This window comes from Stenella coeruleoalba, assembly GCF_951394435.1.
Source record: "Stenella coeruleoalba genome assembly, chromosome: 7".
NCBI lineage: Eukaryota > Metazoa > Chordata > Mammalia > Artiodactyla > Delphinidae > Stenella > Stenella coeruleoalba.
In genome coordinates this window covers 106,758,793-106,778,843 of record NC_137153.1, presented here as the reverse complement: position 1 = coordinate 106,778,843, position 20,051 = coordinate 106,758,793, and the positions used below count along the sequence as shown (strand labels likewise).

Here is a 20,051-nt window from a genome sequence, read left to right as displayed (position 1 = left end):
CAGAACCTGAAAGCCTTATACTTTTCTTCACTTGCATTATGCATTTTCAGACTGTCAAGTGACCTGAATTAATCAGGATTGTATCCCTCTTCCCATCCATTCCCATTATTCTCTTTCCAGAATTCTTATGCCATGTCATTTCTCTCACTCCTTCCCTTTTAAAATGGAGGCACTTCTGTTCCCATTTCATTTTCTACAGGTCTCTGAACTATTCTGGGTGAGCCTCTTCTTCATCTTTGTAAATCTATCTCTATTTTATTTTCATTCCAAATTGTAAATATTTGAAATCTGTAATAGATCAAAGCTTTATTAAAATCCCTTTCAAATTATATTAACATTAGGCTGTGATGCCTGGAAAAGATGATGTGATTTTTCTTTTTCTGCTTGTCTGCGTGCGTGCAATGCGTGTGTGTGTGCGCGCACACAATGTCAAAAGAGAAAACACAGAAACATGTAAAACATCTACCAACATCAGTCCTTTCACCAAACAGCAACCAAATTAAAAAGAAAGCCATAGATAAATTCAGGTCCATATTTCAGAAGTGAATGAGGACCTCTTTATTTCCAATGCAATAGAAATGCAAAGAGGAGGAAATCAATGCAAACCAGTATGTCTTGGATCAGCACATTTTAAAACAAAATGTACCTCTGTATCTAAAAATCTGAGAGCCATGAATATTTAACAGAGAGAGAAAAGAATGATTTTGTCAGTGCGTAAAGCAAGTCCCAGGGAAGCTTAAATTCTGCTGCCTTCTATTAGCTTCTCTGCTTGGTAAACAAAATGAGTCATTCAGGGAAAGGAGAGGAAGGAGATAAGAACTGGGGGAGGCTGGTGAGAGGGGACTTCTGAGTCTTGGGAAGGGGAAGACTCAGGAATAGTAGTGGAGGGGAGAGAGGATGAAGTTTAATGCCAGCCAGTGGTCATGAGCTCTCTGGCTGGGGATAGAGCAGCTGGAGACAGTCCGTGAAGAGAATTTTCAAAATCCTGCCTGTTGTCGAAGCCTGAGGAAGCAGGGAGTGGCTATTGGATCTAAGGGATTGATCTGGCTACTCCAGGATGCAAGTCTTATCCAGTTAATCTCTTCAAGCCTCTCCTTCCTTACCTCTTAAAATTAGTAATACCAGCTCCCTGCTTTAGGAGAATATCTTGGGGATAAATGAGGCACATGAGCCCAAAATCCATGCTAAATATTTGATGGCTGTGTCTGAAGCCACACAAGGGAATATTTGAGCAGCTTACCAGCTTCATGGGGGGAAGATCCTTAATGTGGCATAATTCAGGACTTTTATTACAGCCCAACCCCTGTCATTATGACTGAAATAATGCTCCCAGGAGCTTGCCTGAAACCCACAAAACAACATCCTGTAGGCTAATGATATATTGATTCTTTGACTATGAAGTCTGCACAAAAGGAAAATGCTGATCAGTGGGCTGGGATAGTGTAAGTGGGTGTAGCTGAATTAAGCAAACTAATCAACAAATTCAGGTTGTCCTTCAGCCCACCCCCCACCCCACCCACCCCCACCCCCGCCATTATCCTGTTGAGCTTCAGACTGGCATTTTATTCCCTTTAACTTTTAACAGATGAATTCTGCAAGAGGGAACATAGTGTTGCATGAAATAAACTTTGGACTGGGAGTCCAAAGCCAGGGTTGTCATCCTAACTCTGCAATAAACACCACTCATGAATCTGAGTAAGGTACTTCTAATTCTTTTATTTTTAGAATGTCAGTTTTTCAGTCTGTAGAAAAAAAAAAAATACCTTCTACAGTTCTTTGTATAAGAGAGGGAGGAGGGAAGAGACCTTCATTATGGATAACACATATCACTTCCCTGTTTATGCTTTTTCTAACCACTCTGAGCTTAGAGCCTATATTTCAAGGCTATAAGCTTTGACTATAAGCTATAAGCCTTGCTGGAGGCTGTCACAGCCTGAATAACCATTAACTAATTAAGAGGGAGCAAATCAAGTTGTCAAAAACCTCTAAAACTAATAAGTCCTAGTAAATTGGAAGGTTTTTTTGTTTTTTGTTTTTTAATTTAAGTAGGTACACAGTAATCCCATCACTTCAAGGCCAGGCCTGCTTAGCACGAGGTATCAGCATATGACCCTTGAAAAGAAGATTTCTCATTAAATTCACGAGCCCTGAGGCCATTACTTCACTCAAAGCTGTGCTTGGTGCCTTAATTTTGGATGAAAATGCAGATATTCAGAGGAAATAAGAAGACAGCATCCAGGCTGTTATCTAGGAGTCTCTTGAGCCCTCAGGCAATCAGTCTAGAAGAAAAAGTCTCTTATACAAAGGGACACTTGACATCCATCAATAATCCACCTAAACTGACTTTCCTCTTTATGGCTTCTTGGTGATCTCACCAGAGCAGAGGGGCCATCTATATGAAGGTTGACTTTGTACCAGCTGAAACACGGGAGCCACCCAGGAGCTACAGAATAACAGATGCTCAGGGACTGTCATATTAGAGATGGAGATGATTGGCAGAGGAGCATCTTACTAGGACCATATTTGCAAGTAAGACCCAATGTGAATTGAATCATTCAGCAAATAGGTATGGAGTTTCTACTCTGCACTCACACTTGTACCTGAGCACAGAGGATAAAGAGTTGAAAAGACAGGTCCCCTCCACTCAAGTACCTTATCATAGCATCTAGTGGACATATAGAAATGTTAACAATCCCCGACCGTAGATGGTTAATAAACATCGAAAGCATATCTACCCCTCTCGTTGCATAAGGTAATAAGGAAAGACATCACAAAAGAGACAATATCTAAGCCAAGACTTTAAGGATGAGTAGGATTTATGAGTGTAAAGAAACAGAGGCAAGGCCATTCCAGACAGAGGAAATATTACTTGCAATAGCAAGGTCTGTAAAATAATGATTTTTTTTTTTTTTAAAGAAGTTTGGAATGAAGAGGCACTGTTGAGATACTTGTCTGCCCAACAAAAATACCCACCGTTTTACACCACTGTTTAGGGAAGCCGATATCAAATACTGAGCAGGTGCACGGCCTGACTGACTGCGAATACGAAACGTCACTCTAGCGGTTGTTGGGGGACTGGATAACGAATTGTCAAGTTCCGGTTCAAGATGGCGACCGGCGAGGAACTGAAACGCACCTCCTCCCACAAACACACCAAATGCACAGCTACATAGGGAACAACTTCCTCTGAAAACAACTTGAAAACTGAGCAACTCCTGCACAGCAGGCAAAGGAGAGAAGGCCCACAGCAAAGCAGGCGCGCGAGGCCGGGCCACAGTCACTCCAAGGCCACAAACCTCATCCCCGGCACGTCCCACAATCTGAGGCGAACACAAAAGCTGGCGCTTCGCCCTGAGGAGGATTTGAAGCCCACACTGGGCACCCCAACTTTTAAGACCTGCACCTCAGAGATATGCTCCCAAAACATCTAGCTTGGAAAAGCAACAGGGCCCGTTTCCACAAGACCCACAGGACAGGGCTACTAGCAGTCTGAGGAGTGGTCGCGCGTTGCGTTCGGACTTACCGGCCTCAGGGCCCAGCACGGAGCAGCTGATGGAAGGACACCAGACTTCGAGGGAAAGCCTCATTTGCTGGTCTTGGAGCATCAAACTGAAGGACAGGTGTCTGATTTGACACACATTTGGAGGCCAGCTGAGGTGTTCTGTGAGTGGAAGACAGGCAGACACCATCTTTGCACTCGTGTGGAGCACTGGAGACTGAGCGCCACGTTCGCAGTGGACTCTAGCCAGACTTCCGCGGGGCGACTTCCGTCCCGCGGGGCGATTTCCGCGGGGCGACTTCCGTCCCGCGGGGCGACTTCCGCGGGGCTCCCGTGTGGAGCGGCGTGGGGCTTACACGCAGCTGCCGCCCTGAGACAGCTAGACGTCTCCTGGCCCTGGTGGGCAGTGAGGCTGTTCACTCTTGGATTCCACAGAACTATCACCAACAGAAAAAGAGTTCTTAAAGGGCTGCCACCTTCAGGGCACAGCCAGAGGACCACAGGCCTATGTGAAAGCAGCTGCGGCGCAAGGGGCAGGCTTCTAATTAAACACACATCTCAGAGCTGCGTGTCACCCTGTCTGGAGCCCTTGGAGGGTGGGCACTGTCTGCAGAGCACCAGGACCTCCCAGCGGAGAACTTTTGCAGGCGTGTTGTGCTGTGGCCTCCACAGCTGCCGCCCAGGGGACTCCCACCCCTTGACCCCTTAATGGCCTGGCTCTGAATTGCCGGGAGGCTTGTGCGCCTGCATCCCGCAGACGGTAATAGAGATAGTTCCTGGCCGACTGCCACCTCAGGGCACTGCATGGACAATGGACGGAATCACACCCCCGGTCTTTCTGTAAAGGAGGCCTGATTGCTTGTCCTGGAACTTCTGCCTGAGCGACGGGCTCCACGTTTGGCCACATATCTAGAGGCTCTGGAAGGTAAGCTTGTGTATTTGCACTTTTCTTCTGCCTCCCTACAGCTTGCTGGTATCTCCTAGACAGGAGCCTATACACTCGTTTGGAGCTCTGATTTTTATGAATACTGCCCAGTGGACACCCCTATATCACCTGGCTCTGATAGCCAGGGGGGGCTTAAGCTTGTGGTCCCAGAGGACTGTATATAGTTGCATACTTTAAAACTACTCTGTAGGACAGTCTCTCCATCCATACAGAGTGAAGGAAGTCAGAAAGGGAAAAACAAGTATGTATAATGTGGCTCATGTTTGGAATCTAGAAAAATGGTACAGATGAGCTTATTTGCAAAGCAGAAATAGAGACACAGATGTAGAGAATAAACTTACGGATACCAAGGTGGGGAGAGGGGGTGGGATGAATTGAGAGATTGGGATTGACATATATACAGTACTATGTATGAAATAGATAACTAATGAGAACCTACTGTATAGCACAGGGGACTACTCAACGCTCTGTGGTGGCCTAAATGGGAAGGAAATACAAAAAAGAGGGGTGTATGTATAAGTATAGCTGATTCACTCTGCTGTACAGCAGAAACTAACACAAAATTATAAAGCAACTATACCCTAATAAAAAGTAATATATATAAATAAAGAAATAAAAGCTGCTGCCTGAGTGTCTGGCTTCCAATCAGCCTGAATTGAGGTGCAGACTGAGATGTTCCCCTTTCGTACACTGACAGGTCTTGGCACACCCTCGACTACTGGGAGCCATTAAAAATAAAATAGGCTGATTAGTTGTCTCTCAGGGTTTGAGAGACAACCAAGAGCTGGGGCAGGGTTGAATGTTTAGGTTCATCTCCTACATGAGGCCACTCTTTCAAGACTGGGAGAGGTGGCTGTTTTATCTAACGCACAGAAACGAAGGCAGAGGGTCAAACAAAATGAAGACACACAGGAATAAGCTCTAAACGAAAGAACAGAATAAAACCTTAGAATTGTCAGATCATGGGTAGCAGGGGTAGGGAGATGCTGTATAGGTAGGGAGGGTGAAAGGTGACACTGAAGCAGGATGGCAACGATTGGGACAGTATCATGTAACAGGTACTTAAGTGGTGGAACTAGCATTGAAATTTGTTATTGGCATGGTGAAGTGGATGAGGAAGATCAAAAGACATCTTAACTATATTTGGGCTGTTAGTGAAACTTCCTCACTCAAGAGTAATTTTACCATTTTTGTAAGTGCCGATGCATGTGTTAACTCAGTTGATAGCACCACAAAGCTGTGACAGTCTACTGTGTTTTCAAGTTAGCAAGAACTGAATAGCAGGGAGCTTTTTCCTTTGCTTTGCTAATCAAGAGCCATTAAACTTCACTGTGCATTCTAAGCACAGTGTATGTATTTGGGGAAAAAAATGCTAAAAGGCCATGAGGCTCTGTCCAAACTCTGTGGTGGAACCTGTCAGCCTGTGTGGCCTGATTCTCTCGTCCAATGAGTCCGTTAAAGTGGGAACGCCAATTTTGGAAACTGTATTTTCAGGGTTTACAATATAGCTCAGAAAGAGGTCAAAATGGATGTTTTGATATCCATTTGGACCGGATAGAGCTCTCTCCAGGTTTCTTTGTGTTTTTTGAATGTGCACTAAAAGAGCTGAAGTTGCTGGGCAAGTAATGAGAAGATACAAACGTGTACTTGTGTGGAAGACAAAGGAAAGATCTGGGAGTCAAAATATATAACACATGATGAGACAAAATGATTAATGGATTATTTATTTATTCATTAACTAGATAAGTATTTATGGAATTTCAAACATTGCAAAATGTGCAGTGGGTATAATGGTAGAATTAACAGAGTCTGGAAGTGAATTTTAATACTCAGTGGTGAGTACTGTGATTGGATTATGAAGTGCTGTGGGAATGGATGCATCTAGCCATGAATTGTTTCCTCTTAGGCTCAGGGCTATTTACATCATTAGTAGAGGGACTAGGTAGGAAATGCACAGTAATTCATTTATCAACCAATATTTAATATTTACCCATGCTTCAGATATTGAGCTAGGTTTGGGATGGATTTAAGATTAATCAGATGCTCATCCTCTCTTAGACATTTATAGACCAGTCATGGTAAGATATAGACAGAAGTGACTTTGAAATTTAGAGTCCATACTAAGTACCTTGGCAGAAGAAGTACTTCAGGACTTGAGCAAAAGGAGTTGAGTGCAGTTAAGACATCTATCAAGAAAGTTTTCAATATTCAAGAAAACATTAATAAAAATAAAATAGGTTTGGAAACATAATAGAGGAATTGGACTTACTGTCACTTGTTGTGAGAAGGCCAGCCATTTGGTACCAAGTCTGGCCATTCACTCTTTTGTTTTGGGTTTTTTTTGTTTTTTGGCCACACTGCACAGCTTGTGGGATCTTAGTTCCCCGACCAGGGATCAAACTCATGCCCTTGGCAATGAAAGTTCAGAGTCTTAACCACTGGACCGCCAGGGAATTCCCCATTCACTCTTTTAAACATTTGACCTCAACTCTGTGCTCATTCTGCTTCCTTCCTTAAGTTACACCCCATTGTCTCACTCCTGCACTGCTTCTCAGCAAACCACTCTGTCTTCTCTCTCAGGTCCTGTCTTATCAGTCTGGACTGCTATAACAAAGTACTATAGATTGAGTGGCTTATAAACCACAGAAATTTATTACTCACAGTTCTGGAGGTTGGAGGTCTAAGATCAGGGTGCCTCCATGGTCAGGTTCTGGTGAGGACCCTCCTCCCGGTTGCAGACTGCCAACCTCTCATTGAATCCTCACATGGTGGAGAGTAGAGAGAGAAAGCAAGATCTTTCATGACTCTAACAAGGACACTCATCCCTTCATGAGAGTTCTACCCTCGTGGCTCCATTTAATCTTATATTACCTCCCAAAGGGTCTACTTCCTTATACCATCACACTGGGGCGTAGGGTTTCATCATAGGCATTTTGGGGAGACACAAACATTCTGTACATAACAGGCCCCTCATAAGTTTCCTTCACACTGAGCAATCATTTGGCTCCTTAGGAAACCGGCTTCCATGTTCACTTACTGGTTTATCTCCAGTGCTTCCTTTGACTAAAGCAAGTGTGATCATCTGGTTCCAATAACCTCATCTCCCATCATGTCACCCTTAAAACCACAGTGCAACTATTTGAAAGTTTTTCTTTTTCTCTAAACTGCTGTCTTATAACTACATGCATTTTTAATGGACTGACCCCTCAGCCTAGAATTGACCCCTCACCCTGTGGACCAAGAAATATCTATTTATCCTCACAGGACCCAGCTTAATCAACCCCTTTTCTGTGATGTGATCTCTGAGTCTCAGTTTCCCCTTCATCCCTGTTTCTGTTACAGTACTTATCATTTTGGAATTATCCCTTTATAGACCCCCACTGAACTATAAGTTCTTAGAAAGAGAAACCATGTCTATATTTTGTATAATATTTAAAGAATCTGTTAATTTTGATCATTTAATTTTTGGTTTTCTAATAGTCTCTATATATTTTTTGTAAAATAATAATTTATAGATTTTCAGTATCTCCAATTGTACCCTTGCTGTAATGGATATTCAACAAAAAATTACTGAGTGACCCATCAGAGCAAAGTGTAATGGTGAGTTAGAACTAACTTCATCCCCTAGTTCCATTACATATTCTCTGTGTAATTTTGCACAACTTTGTTGACTTGTTCAAGGTTTAGGTTCATTATCTATAAAATGAGGATAACAGTACTTAGCTCATTGTGAGGATTAAGTGAAATAATGATTGTAAAGTACTTGGCTCAATTCCTGGCATGTCTTATGCTCTTAATAAATTATTTACATTAAAACTATTGCCATTAATTACTGTTTTAACCCAAGCAAGGCTCATCATCCATAAACTTTATTTTCTCCCATCTTTTTAAATAAGAAGGGGCAATAAAAATTTCCATCTTGCCCTCTTTATAAGACTTAAGAAATTATCCAATTAAATATTATATCTTAGAATACTTAAAAAATATAACAAACCATATAATTGTTAATAGTAATTATTATATTTCTCAGAATCTTAGGTCACTTGGAAGAGATGAGGATGTCGCTATCAATTCTCTGTGACTAACATGAAAACTGTTTATAGGAAGTCAGAATGTTGTCATAGTTGATTCTTTTTTACCAAAGGTTAATAATTATAGGTAAGATTAATACAGTCAAAAGTTTCCTTTTAATCATGGCTCACATTATAAATCAGTTATTGCATCTTTCTCCTGTCCCAGTAACTTCCTAATGCGGGTAGAATTATTAGCTGCTGTTCTGCCTCAAAGTACACATTTGTACCATCATAATTAGTCTGGCCTGAAGTGATAGGATGATTAAGGGGTGGTTCTGTCAAGATTTTGTCATTCAAGATTTAAAAGCAACCAGTTCTTAATATCTTGCCCAGGTCATTGTAAAATCTTCAATAATACTGCAGTAGACAAAGGGGTACATATTATTCTTTTACCAAATTATTCAGGACTCTCAAACATTTAGCAAAAATACTAATTTATCCATTCAGAAGCTATTATCTCCCACAAGAGCCATAGCAGTTGGTGAAATAATAGAAACTTCTTCCATGAAGACTTTCTTAACCACTGTGGTCTACATCTTTTCTCTCTATTCCTGTTAAATTTACAGTGAATTCTACTCGGTTTCTCTCTTAATTGCATGCCTTGCAGTACAGTTGGAACTGCTCCTGGTGTGTATTCAGCTAGATGATTTACTAGCCAAAACAAATTAAAAATTATAAACCCTGGTTTCTTTATCTCTAAAATGAGGATAATAACCTTACCCTGCCTAGCCCCCACCAAAATTTATGTAGTTCAAATGATATATTGGATTTGAAAATAATTTGCAAAATGAAAATAATTATTCGATATTAATTAAATGTTGGTATCCCACAATTTAATTTTTAACTCTTGTTTTATACACTCTCTAAAAACTCCTATTCCTTCCCACAGCCTTAATTATTACTTTTTAGAGCTGATAATCCTGGACTCCATCTCTGTACCTCATCTCTCTCTTCATGATAGGGATATCCATATATCATGTCATATAATCTAAAATCTATCAAATTTAACATCTCCAGGTGTTTTGCACATCACTTTCTCTCCATATGTGTTTTTTTGTTTGTTTGTTTTATCTCAATGAGCAGTACTTTCAACCATCTGGTTACTGCAGCCATGAACCAGGTATACTTGATTTATCCTTCATTCTTACTAACCATCTCTTCTAACCACCCACTAAATCTGGTCAAATACCCCTCAAATTCACCTACTCCTTCAGTTCTGGATCACTATAATAATATTTAAAGAATCATAATAGAATCTTAAAAGAATGTCAAAGAATCTTTAAATAAGATTCTGACTGGCTTGAAGAAGCCTCCTAAATGGCTTTTCTAGCTCCTGACATCCTCCTCACACTGCTAGCGGGATCTTTATAAATAAAGCAAGGAGCCTACTCCTGCCTAATGCCTATAAATAACAGCCATTATTCCCAAGACAGTCTCCAAACTCAAGCATGGTTTACAAACCCTTTAGAGCAGATCTTCTTAAATTTAATGTGTATACACATGACCTGGTCATCTTATTAAACTATAGTTTCTGATCCAGTGTGTCTAGGGTACAAGTCCAGGACTAGGGTGAGTTGAGCAACACTCCCTAGGTGGACAAGTTAAGGAGCCCTTATTGTCAAGGCTGTGCTAGTGCCAGCCCCATACTTTGCATGAGCCTGAGAGTGAGTGCCTCCTTAAATTATGTGCCTTAGATGCTACATTTGTCAAGCTGCCCGGTGATGCTGATGCTGCTTGTTTTAGGACCACAAGGTGAGAAGAAAATCTTGAATGGTCACTACTTATCTACCTAATTTCATCTCTCAGGATTTCTCACTTTAAACACTACCTTCTAGCCATACTGTACTATATTATTTCTTTCATATCTGGGCACATGTTGTTTCTTCTTGAAACGATTTGTACCCTTAACCTTCTTTGCTTTTGACTTCTACATGTTCTTATAGACCACTTTTTCCAGGATTCCTTCTCCGACTTTGAAACAGTGGGTTAGGTACCTATCCTTTCTCCTTCCACAGCCCCATTTACACCTTATCTTATAGCATTTATCCATTGCCAGTATAATATTCTGTTTAGTTGTCTATTTCTACAAACCAGATTTGTGGATTAAAAATATGGGCTGGTTTATTATTTCAGGTTAAGCAACAAGTATATTTCCTAGTACAGAGTAGATAATTAACATATATTTGATAAATAAATGAAATAATTGAATGTTAAATTTTGTACTTGTGCTATCTTCTAAAATTGACTTTCAAATCCTTTAGCAATATTTTCGTCTAAAATTCTCACGCTAACTTGCAGTGCACTGTATGTACTCAATAAATATGATTTCATATCAATAAAAACAGACAACAGTTTGCCTTTACTGAAGTCATTCAGTGAATAATTTTTAATTATGCACCTGCTAGGTGCTATGATTTCAGTGGTGAACCACAGTAAAGTCCTGATTTTCACAGCATTTATAGTTTAGGTATTTTCATCATTAAACAAAATTTTTAATGATAAGAATTCAGACATGTGACAAAGGAAAAAAAAAACAAGGGCCTATGAGATCTGAACATAGGCCATTTAATAAATAAAGTTAGTGGAAAAATAGAAGCAATGGGAGAAGGCAAAAGGAGTTGCCATCATAGGCATGAAACAAAGGGAATTTGAAGCAGGCAAAAAGCAGCATGTAGTAGAAAATGCACTAAACTTAGGTTTGAATCCTGTCTTGCAACTTGTGTGGCCACAGGTAAGTTAGTATCTCCCTGAGTCTCTTGCCCTCAGTCTGCAAAGTAATTATAGCATTGCCTAGCTCTCCAAGCCATTGTGTGGATCAATGATCTTAATTCAGGCTTCACACTTTAATCCAGTAGGATCTGAGAGTGCTGAAGGCAGTTCTGCATGGCCCTTTCTACTTTCTGACATGACATGTCCCCCTCCCTATGCCTAAGTTGTTTTGCCACATTAGCACAAATGAGTGCCTTTGGATGAAATGCTCCGAAGGTAACTCAGGAAATGGGAGCCATGCAAGAGGCTGAGAGGAGCAGGCAGAGAAGTCATGAGCAGCATTGGGTCACAGAAAGGAGGGCACCCTCTCAGAGTCTTAATGCATGTGGACAGGGGTGTGATATAGGGCAATTGGGATCTGTCTTCAGTGTTAATTAACCTTTCTCACCCTAACACTGCGACAGACAGTAGTGGTTATCTTACTCCCAAGAAAGGGATGTAATTAGAACAGATGGAGAAAATACAGATGAAAAGAAATAGAGTACTTATTCAACTGCAGGGGGTTCACACCCAGGGATTGTGTTTAGTGAAAGTGGGGATTTTTTTTTACCTTATAATCCAGGTGTTTTTCTCAAGCCCCTGAGGTAAGCCAGCTGTTACGTAGAGAAAGGGAAGCAAAATGGAGAGCCTGTTTGAAATCAGATCTTACTAATCCTGGTATTTCTAAAGCCTCATAGTTTTTGAAATATAAAAGATGCTCAATAGATGATTTAAATGAGTTACATGTGTGACATCTCCCTGCAAGAGTATAAAGTCTAGAAACCAAAGAGGACACCAAGAGGCCATAGAATCTTTGCATGCCAGAGCAGGAAGACCCTATAGAATCATCCAGAATCATTTTATCAATTGGACACAGAATTTTGGAGAGAGAAAAAAATCTAGCCTAAAGCTGCACAGCTGGTCAATGACAGAGCGAGATCTAGAACCCAAATTTGTGTTCACTTATTACAACACGGTGATTCAGTCACCCCCATCATAACTACATTTTGATTGTACAGTTAAGAAGCAAGCAATGGCTGGGACCTGTAGAGATTTTAAATATGGATATGAGAATGATATAGGCAATTTAACCAAAATCAGATAGACTGCATATTGTAGAAGAAGCTGCATCAAATTCAATCTATTTGTAGGCTAGCCTGGCAAGAGATGCTGAGCAACCAAGGGACTCTGGGGAATGGCTCATGTAGAGACATGGTGTAGACAAAGGACTTCTGAAGGCAATTAAGCACTTAAAGGAACACTTTTCCCCAAAATTTATCAAGGTATAATTCAAAATTCAAAATTGTATATATATTTAAGGTATGCAACTTGATGATTTGATACATGTATAATTTGTGAAATAATCACCATAAGTAAGCTAATTAATATACCCATCACCTCACATACTTTTTTTTTAATGATGAGAACACTTAAAATTTACCCTCTTGGCAAATTTCAAGTATACACTACAGTATTGTGTAGGGGAGCAGAATTTGTAACCCCAACATATGTCTCTTTGACATAAGGATTATTTTAAGCTGGTCATTTTCAAGAAATGGCAGACATGGGAGGTCTGAAAACTGAGTAGAAGTTACCCTTTTGTAAAAGACGTTTACATTTATAAGGGAGATCTCTATTTGTAAAGGTGTCTCCCTGTCTGTATCAGGAAGGGAAGGATGACTAAGTCTCTAGAAAATCTTATTAAGGTAGAAGACAGGGACTTCGATCTGCATAACGACCTTACCCTTTTGCTAACTGTGCTTTTCCTGGTAATTTCCCACCACTGACTCCCCAAACCCAGGATCTTTTGTCTTTGGCTGAAGGTGGGATTTAAGGTGAGGGTTTCTGCTACTGTGGAGAGTTACTCAGTTTTCCTGGGTCTCTCGATGTATACATGTTATTAAACTTTTTGTTTTTCTCTTGTTAATCTGTCTTATGTCAACGTAATTATTAGACCAGCCAAAGAACTTAGAAGGGGAGAAGTAAAACTTTTCCTCCCTTGCAATTATTAACCATAGTCACATTATTGTGCATTAAATCTCCAGAACTTATTCATCTTGTATAAGTAAAACTTTGTACCCCTTGACCAACGTCTCTTTCAAGGGAGAGCTTTCCTTGATGAGTCTGAAGACCTTCACGGCAGTTATCTTCAGGGTTATAAAAGGTCCAGAGGACTTCTATTTTTTGTGGATATTTCTTCTCTGAAAAACCAAAACCAAACAAACAAAAATATTTTGCCTGCTTTGTTGTGCTTACTTATAGTATTTACTGGCTTTCTATGTTAGAAACTCTGAGTCTGTGGCTATTATGATGGACATCTATTGTACTGTTTGCTTGGAAACCCCCCTCTACTGGAAAGTGGCCCATTCCATAGGACAAGAGGAGAGGGTTATCTGTTCAGTTGTGTTTCCCCTCCACTGGCCTAAGGTGATTGGCAGTGAACAGTGAGCCCCTGATGCAAGTCAGGCCAATCAAAGTTCTGGTGGAGTCTGCATCTCTGCTCCCCATTGTATCTGAGGCTCATCTGCATCCTTCCCCTTTCAGCAGTTACTTAAAACTCTCTTGGATTCTGGGAGACATTGGTTTTCCTTAAGCTAGTTGATCTCTTTCCTTCAACCAAAAGAGACCAGATTATGATAGAAATAAAAATTAAAAAATAATTTTGATAGTTCCATTTATATACAAAATTTAAAATCATATACAGTCACCTACTGTATAACACAGGGAACTCTGCTCAATATTCTCTAATAACCTAAATGGGAAAAGAGTTTGAAAAAGAATAGATACATGTATATGAATAACTGAATCACTTTGCTGTATGCTTGAAGCTAACACAATATCGTTAATCAACTATACTGCAATATAAAATAAAGATTAAAAAATAATAAATAAATAACAAAGAGATCATATACAATCATATGTGAACTTTACATACATTTCTGAGAGTTGAATATCATTAGCTCGTTTTACAAAGGGAATAGAGATCTCAGAGAAATCAAATGGCATTTCCAAGGTCACATGGCCAGGGAATATGAAACCTGTGATGTAAGTCTAAACCTGATTTTCTCTTCCCAGTACAGTCCCCAGTCCCTAGTCAGGGAACTTAAAATTTATTAGACGAGTAAAAATAAACAATTAAATATAAAAGAGACAAAAAATAAAGCAGATGGCTTACATAAACTGCTATGAATCAAAGAAATAATTTCACCGATGAAGCATTCTAGCTAAGTCTTTCTTATTTTTCTGAGACCAATTCTAACGTGGGGTAGTGGGGTTTTCCCCACACAGCGCCAAATAATTCTCCAGACACCAACTGGGTGCTCCCCTGTAATTCAAATCAATTCTGACAGTATCTACCCAGAGATAACCTCAGGTTCCACAGATTGAGGGCACAGTCCTACAAGCCGGCTCCCCACCAACCTCACCCCCACTTCAGATGCGAATCTCAAGCCTGGTTATTACTTGTATTTTCTGACTGACTGGCTGTGGGTTGGAGGTTCCAATGACCTCCACCTAGGACTTCAGATGCCAGTCAGAAACCCAGCCTGTTAATGTACTTTTGACTGACTAGCTGTAAACCAATGAGGTTCCCACAACCCCCTCCTCAATTTGAATAAATGTGCTAGAGAGGCTCACAGAACTCAGAGAAACATTATACTTACCAGATTACTGGTTTATTATAAGAGAATATAACTCAGAACAGCCAGACAAAAGAGATGCACAGGGCAAGTCATGGTGAAGGGATGCAGAGCTCCCATGCCTTCTTTTTTTTTTTTTTTTCCCCATGCCTTCTTGACACACTTACTCTCCCTAATCTTAATGCATTCACCCGCGTGCAAGCTCTCTGAACTCTGTCCTTCGGGGTTTTATGGAGACTTCATTATGTAGGCATGATTGATGAAATCATTGGCAATTGGTGATTGATTCAACCTCTAGACCCTCCTCTCCCTGGAGGTCAGTGAGGTGGGCCTGACCCCCTCAGGGTCAACCCCTTCACTGCAAGGTCAGGTCCCCGGCCAACCAGTTCCCATTTAACAGTCTTTCCAAAAGTCACCTCATTAACAAAACAAAGAATACCTTTATTGCTCTCATCACTTAGGAAATTCCAAGGGTTTTAGGAACTCTGTGCCAAAAATGGGGACAGAGACCAGATACATTTTTCTTCTAGATCACAATATCAGTTCAAAAACATGATAAAAAGGTATTTCCAGTCATGAGATGGACATGAGCAAAAGGAATGAAAAAGCAAAATGTGGCAGAAATTTAGCATTCACAAAGCAGGGCAGTGGGAATGAGACCAGAAAGACATTTAAGGACACTGTTACTGGAGTTCTTAAAGTTGTCGAAGGAATTTGGACTCTATTTCATTAGCGTTGAGAACACAGTGGAAGGCTTGGGGAAAGGAAGAAGATTCTTCACAAAGTGTGGGTTGGATTAGAGATGGGAGGAAATGGAGGTGTGTTGGTGAGTAAAGTATTGTAATGATGCTCATTCCTCCAGAATTTCTAACTTCTGTGTTAGAATGGAAGGGCATGCTTTATGTCCAAACTGGGAACTCGATGTGTATACCCATTCTTATAAAATTTTAGCTCTTTGATCACATGAGCAGCATATCTCTTATTCTTAAACCATTCATCTTATATTAATCCCGAGTCTGAGGCCACCTCTCAGATACCAGCTACTCAGGGCTCCTCCCAGTTCACCAAGGGTGATTCACAGAGTGTACTTCAAGACTGCTATGGGTATCACCTACTGTATTTATACTGCAACTCCCTTTTCTGCTAAATAGAATAAGTTCTTCCTACTCCTTTATAGTCTTACTCATGGCCCAGTTTTTGTCTTTATTTTTCTCTTGCATTGCTCTAGAGGGAGAGAGAAGAAGTTTTCTATTCAAAATAGTTTTGTACATGTGGCTTTTGCAAATTGGGATTGTTTCATTATGCCAACATTCTCAAATGTTATTCATGTAGAATAATTTTCCATGTACTCTTTTAAAGCAAAGTTGGAGAACAGTTGAAAACAACTTTTACCTAAATTGTAGGTGTTCAAATTCCTAGGAAAATTTGAAAGGACAACAGTGAATGAAAAATCCTAATTCCCTTTTTCAGAAAGTTTTCTCTTCCCCCTTTTTATGCTTCTACTGTGTCATATGAATTCCTGGCTTTTTGTAACAGTTCCTTTTACATGCTTATCATCTCAATTAGATAATAAACCCATTAAAGGCCAGTGCTGTATTTTATTAAACTGGATCCCATTTTAGAGGGGCTGCCTCGCTCGTAATGATTCTTTAATCTCTGGGAACTCCTAGGTGTGAGACCCAACTGCCTTGTCTGCAATAGTTGTCTGTACATCTCTGGCCATAGCAATTTTATCCTAAAGTAAAGAGCTGACTCAGAACAGTCAGATTCTCTCCTCTGGAACAGTGTAATCTCAAAAGGAGAGACAGATGAGCCAAACTGATGATAATATCAAAGAGGAAATTGGACTCCTTTTCCCTAGGTCCTCTGAACTTCCCCACTCCCCACTTCTCCAGAGTCTTAGTCATTCAACTCTGGATTTAAGGAGATACCCAATATTCTTTCAAAATCCCCACTTTTTAAAGTTAGCCTGCATTAGTTTCTGAGACCTTAGTCACAAGAATCATATCTAATTCTGTTTTTCTTTGTCTTTTCCATAACACAGATCTCAGAAAGTTACAGATAGTAAGTGTTCAAGATATAAGCTAAATGCATCAACTCAAAAGCATTGACGTAGACACTGGCTTTTTATTCAGGGTTCAAGCACAAGAGTGGAAAGTTAAACAAGAACTGAGTTAGTTATGGCTCTTTTACCAAACCACAACCTGACCTTGGGCTGGTCACTTCCTTAGACCATTCCTGTCTGGGCATTTCAGATGAAGAGATTATATCACATGACATCTTTGTTTGCTTCCAGGCCCAATTCCAGACTCTTGTCTCATATTTTTAAAAAAATGCTACAAGGCTTGACATCAGTGCAAAGCTTTTTGGGTGACAAAATGTGTTGGGTCCTCATTTATCTTAATGTTCACCTCCATATGTGCAGGTCTCCATGTACAATGCGAGAGATGATTATTTGTAAGTTTTTAATATGGTAACATCAGAGCTGGGATTGAATCCAGATCCTGCAGCTTCTAGTTCAGTGTACTTCCCTTCATCCCATGCTGCTGCTTCAGCTCCTCTGCTACATGTGGAAACATCTGTCTGACAGTCACCCAGACAGTCTTTCCAGATCACCCTCATTAGTCATGTAACACAGTTAAAATTCTTCCCAGAGAAGCAGTCCTTACCAGTGAGGCTTAAGTTATCATTAGTATTTTAGGCAGCACATGGCATTGATGGAAATCCTGGTAAAGAGGAGATGGCGCGTGGAACAAAACTGGCGTTAAGTGGTCAGAACTGTCTTCTGTGAGTTGAAGGGGACCCTGCTCTTTCTGTAGCACACACCAGCAAATTACAGTTTTTCAGAACTCAGTGTGTGAATGTTTGATCTTGGATGATAGAAAGCGATGGCACTGGAATCATAAAATGTTGACTCTCCCTGGAGATGACTCACATGTTACAGATTCACTCAGATAAATGGAAATGACTTCATTTCCCTGGACTTTGATTACTTGCTCAGTGGTTTTCCAGCTGTGTTCTGGGAAGATCTAGGTTCTCTAGCAGGATCTCAGAAGGCACTTTGCAGTAGCCAGTGTACAGAGAATGTGTACAGAGAGTGTAGAGAGAATGGTGCACAGAAAGGGCTTCAAAGAGCCTCCTCTCCTACTTTAATCAGAACCGCTTTGCTTTGGTGTCGTGTACACTGGATTCTCTAACAGGATTTATTTAAGGGTAAAAGTGAAAGCTATCAAACAACTCTTTCTTAAAATTCTGAAATTGTGATCTCTCTGTTTCTGTCTCTGTCTCTCTTCTTCTTTCTCTTCCTCCCTCTCTCTTTTTTCCTCCCTCCTACCTCCTTCTCTCAATCTTAATCCTAAATGGGGAAAACTAAGGGAATTGCACACTTCCTGAGCAGTGCATCTCCACCAAGGGTTTGGAACAAAGCAAAAAACAGAAAAACAGATGGATTCATACATCTCCAATTCCTGACTGACTTTGTCACTGTGATTCCTCACCTTATCAAGACAAAATTAACACCCACAAAACTGAACTCAGTTTCTCTCTCTGACAAACCAGCTTCTCAACAAACCAGCTGAAGCTCAGTGAAAGGCAGATTTTATTTTTTATCTTTCTGGTTAGCCATCATTAAAACCTTAAAGTTATATTTGACCTATCTCTCTACTTTAAATGCTTCATGCACTTATTTACCTACTCATCCCAACACTTCTTTCACTTCTTTTTTTTTTTTTTGGAATTTCATACACATCTGTTTCTTGATTTCAATCTCTGTTCTTATAATCCTAATTGAGAGAAGCATCTTATTGGATGCTGAGGTTACTGCCATAGCTTCCCTAGTCATTATGTACAGCCATTCTCAAACTCTCACTCCTTCACACAAACAAATCCTCATGGCCAGATTAATCTTTCCAGAATGCTGCTCCTGATAAGTAGTCAATAGGGCTTTATAAATCCAATACCTCTGGATTAGATTTTAAGTCCCTCTATACTCTATCCCCATCTTACACATCTACGTATGTGATCCAGTCTTTTTTAATACAAAGAATTCACTCTGGAATATTGATTACTTTGCTGTATCAGGAACACATATATTATTTGGATTCAAATAGAGGTAATCTGATTTGGAATTCTGCCTGCTGCATTTGATAGGACTCTTTGAGTTTTTCAAGTATAAAATAGAAAATGTGACAGCCACAAAACTTTCCTCACTAGGATGCAGGGAGAACTAAATAACATGGTAATAAATCAATTATATGGGGGATTAATTAACTTTATGTAAAGTTAGAAGCCTTTAAGGCACACCCTGTAGTGTATGAGGGCAAATTTCACATTTCCACGTTGTAATATTGCTGCATCTGTCTAAATCACAGGTCTAAGAAGTCAACATACTATATTAATTGAAGCAGTTTCAATATTTATCTCACATTTCTGTGATACTGTCAAAATAATATGTGTCTTCAGAGCATCCTCCTTTATTCTAAGGTTTTAGTTGTTGTTTTTTATTTATGCATTTATCACTTCTATATCATCCTCTCCAACTATGATATCTTTCTTCCATTTCAGACACATATTTCTATTTGCCCATCACAAGGGCTTTGCTCAAATCAAATTCATTGCTTTGCCTTGAACAGACTGCTCTCCTGTGTCATCTTTGTAACAGTCTTCACATTCCATAAAATCCCTGAACCAGATTCCTTGGAATCGTCATTGACTCCTGCATTAGTGAACATTTAGGTAGAAAAGCATGTACCACACCACGTTTTTTTTTTTTGTTTTGGCCTTGCCACGCACAGCTTGCGGGATCTTAGTTCCCCCACCAGGGATTGAACCCGGGCCCTGGCAGGGGAAGCGCTGAGTCCTAACCAATGGACCACCAGGGAATCCCCCGTATCAGGTATTTTTACGAGAGATTTAACATAGGGAATTGATTATATGTGTTGGGGAGCTGGTGAGAGAGACAGAAACAGAGAGAAGACAGAATTAAGGGCTAGCTATTATCCCTAGGATTAGCAGAACAAAGAGAAGAAGTTGGGATGACTATAATCTAGACCCTCAGTAAGAAGATGCTCCACAGAGCTGGGACTCCTACTGAGAAGGGGGGCGGGGCATTGGGAAGCTCTGACTGGTATCTCTGAGAAGATGCAATG

General features: G+C 40.3%; 1 protein-coding gene and 1 long non-coding RNA gene across 18 annotated transcripts in view; one reads left to right on the top strand and one right to left on the bottom strand.

The window, feature by feature from the left end:
• LOC307189277 overlaps positions 1-3,661 on the bottom strand; it is a 925,047-nt gene extending 921,386 nt beyond the window's left edge. For 7 of the 8 annotated variants that reach the window (XR_013829132.1, XR_013829133.1, XR_013829134.1 and 4 more), the window contains exon 1: positions 3,524-3,659. This is a non-coding gene — a long non-coding RNA (uncharacterized lncRNA). Of the gene's footprint in view, positions 1-3,523 lie in introns of all 8 variants that reach the window. The other variant, XR_013829131.1, reaches the window with a different exon arrangement.
• Positions 3,662-4,288: 627 nt separating this feature from the next.
• Positions 4,289-20,051, top strand: part of ASTN2 (astrotactin 2) — a 1,502,867-nt gene continuing 1,487,104 nt past the window's right edge. For all 10 annotated transcript variants that reach the window (XM_079927232.1, XM_079927229.1, XM_079927230.1 and 7 more), the window contains exon 1: positions 4,289-4,424. The gene's annotated coding sequence lies outside the window, so the exon portion shown is untranslated. The remainder of the gene's footprint in view (positions 4,425-20,051) is intronic.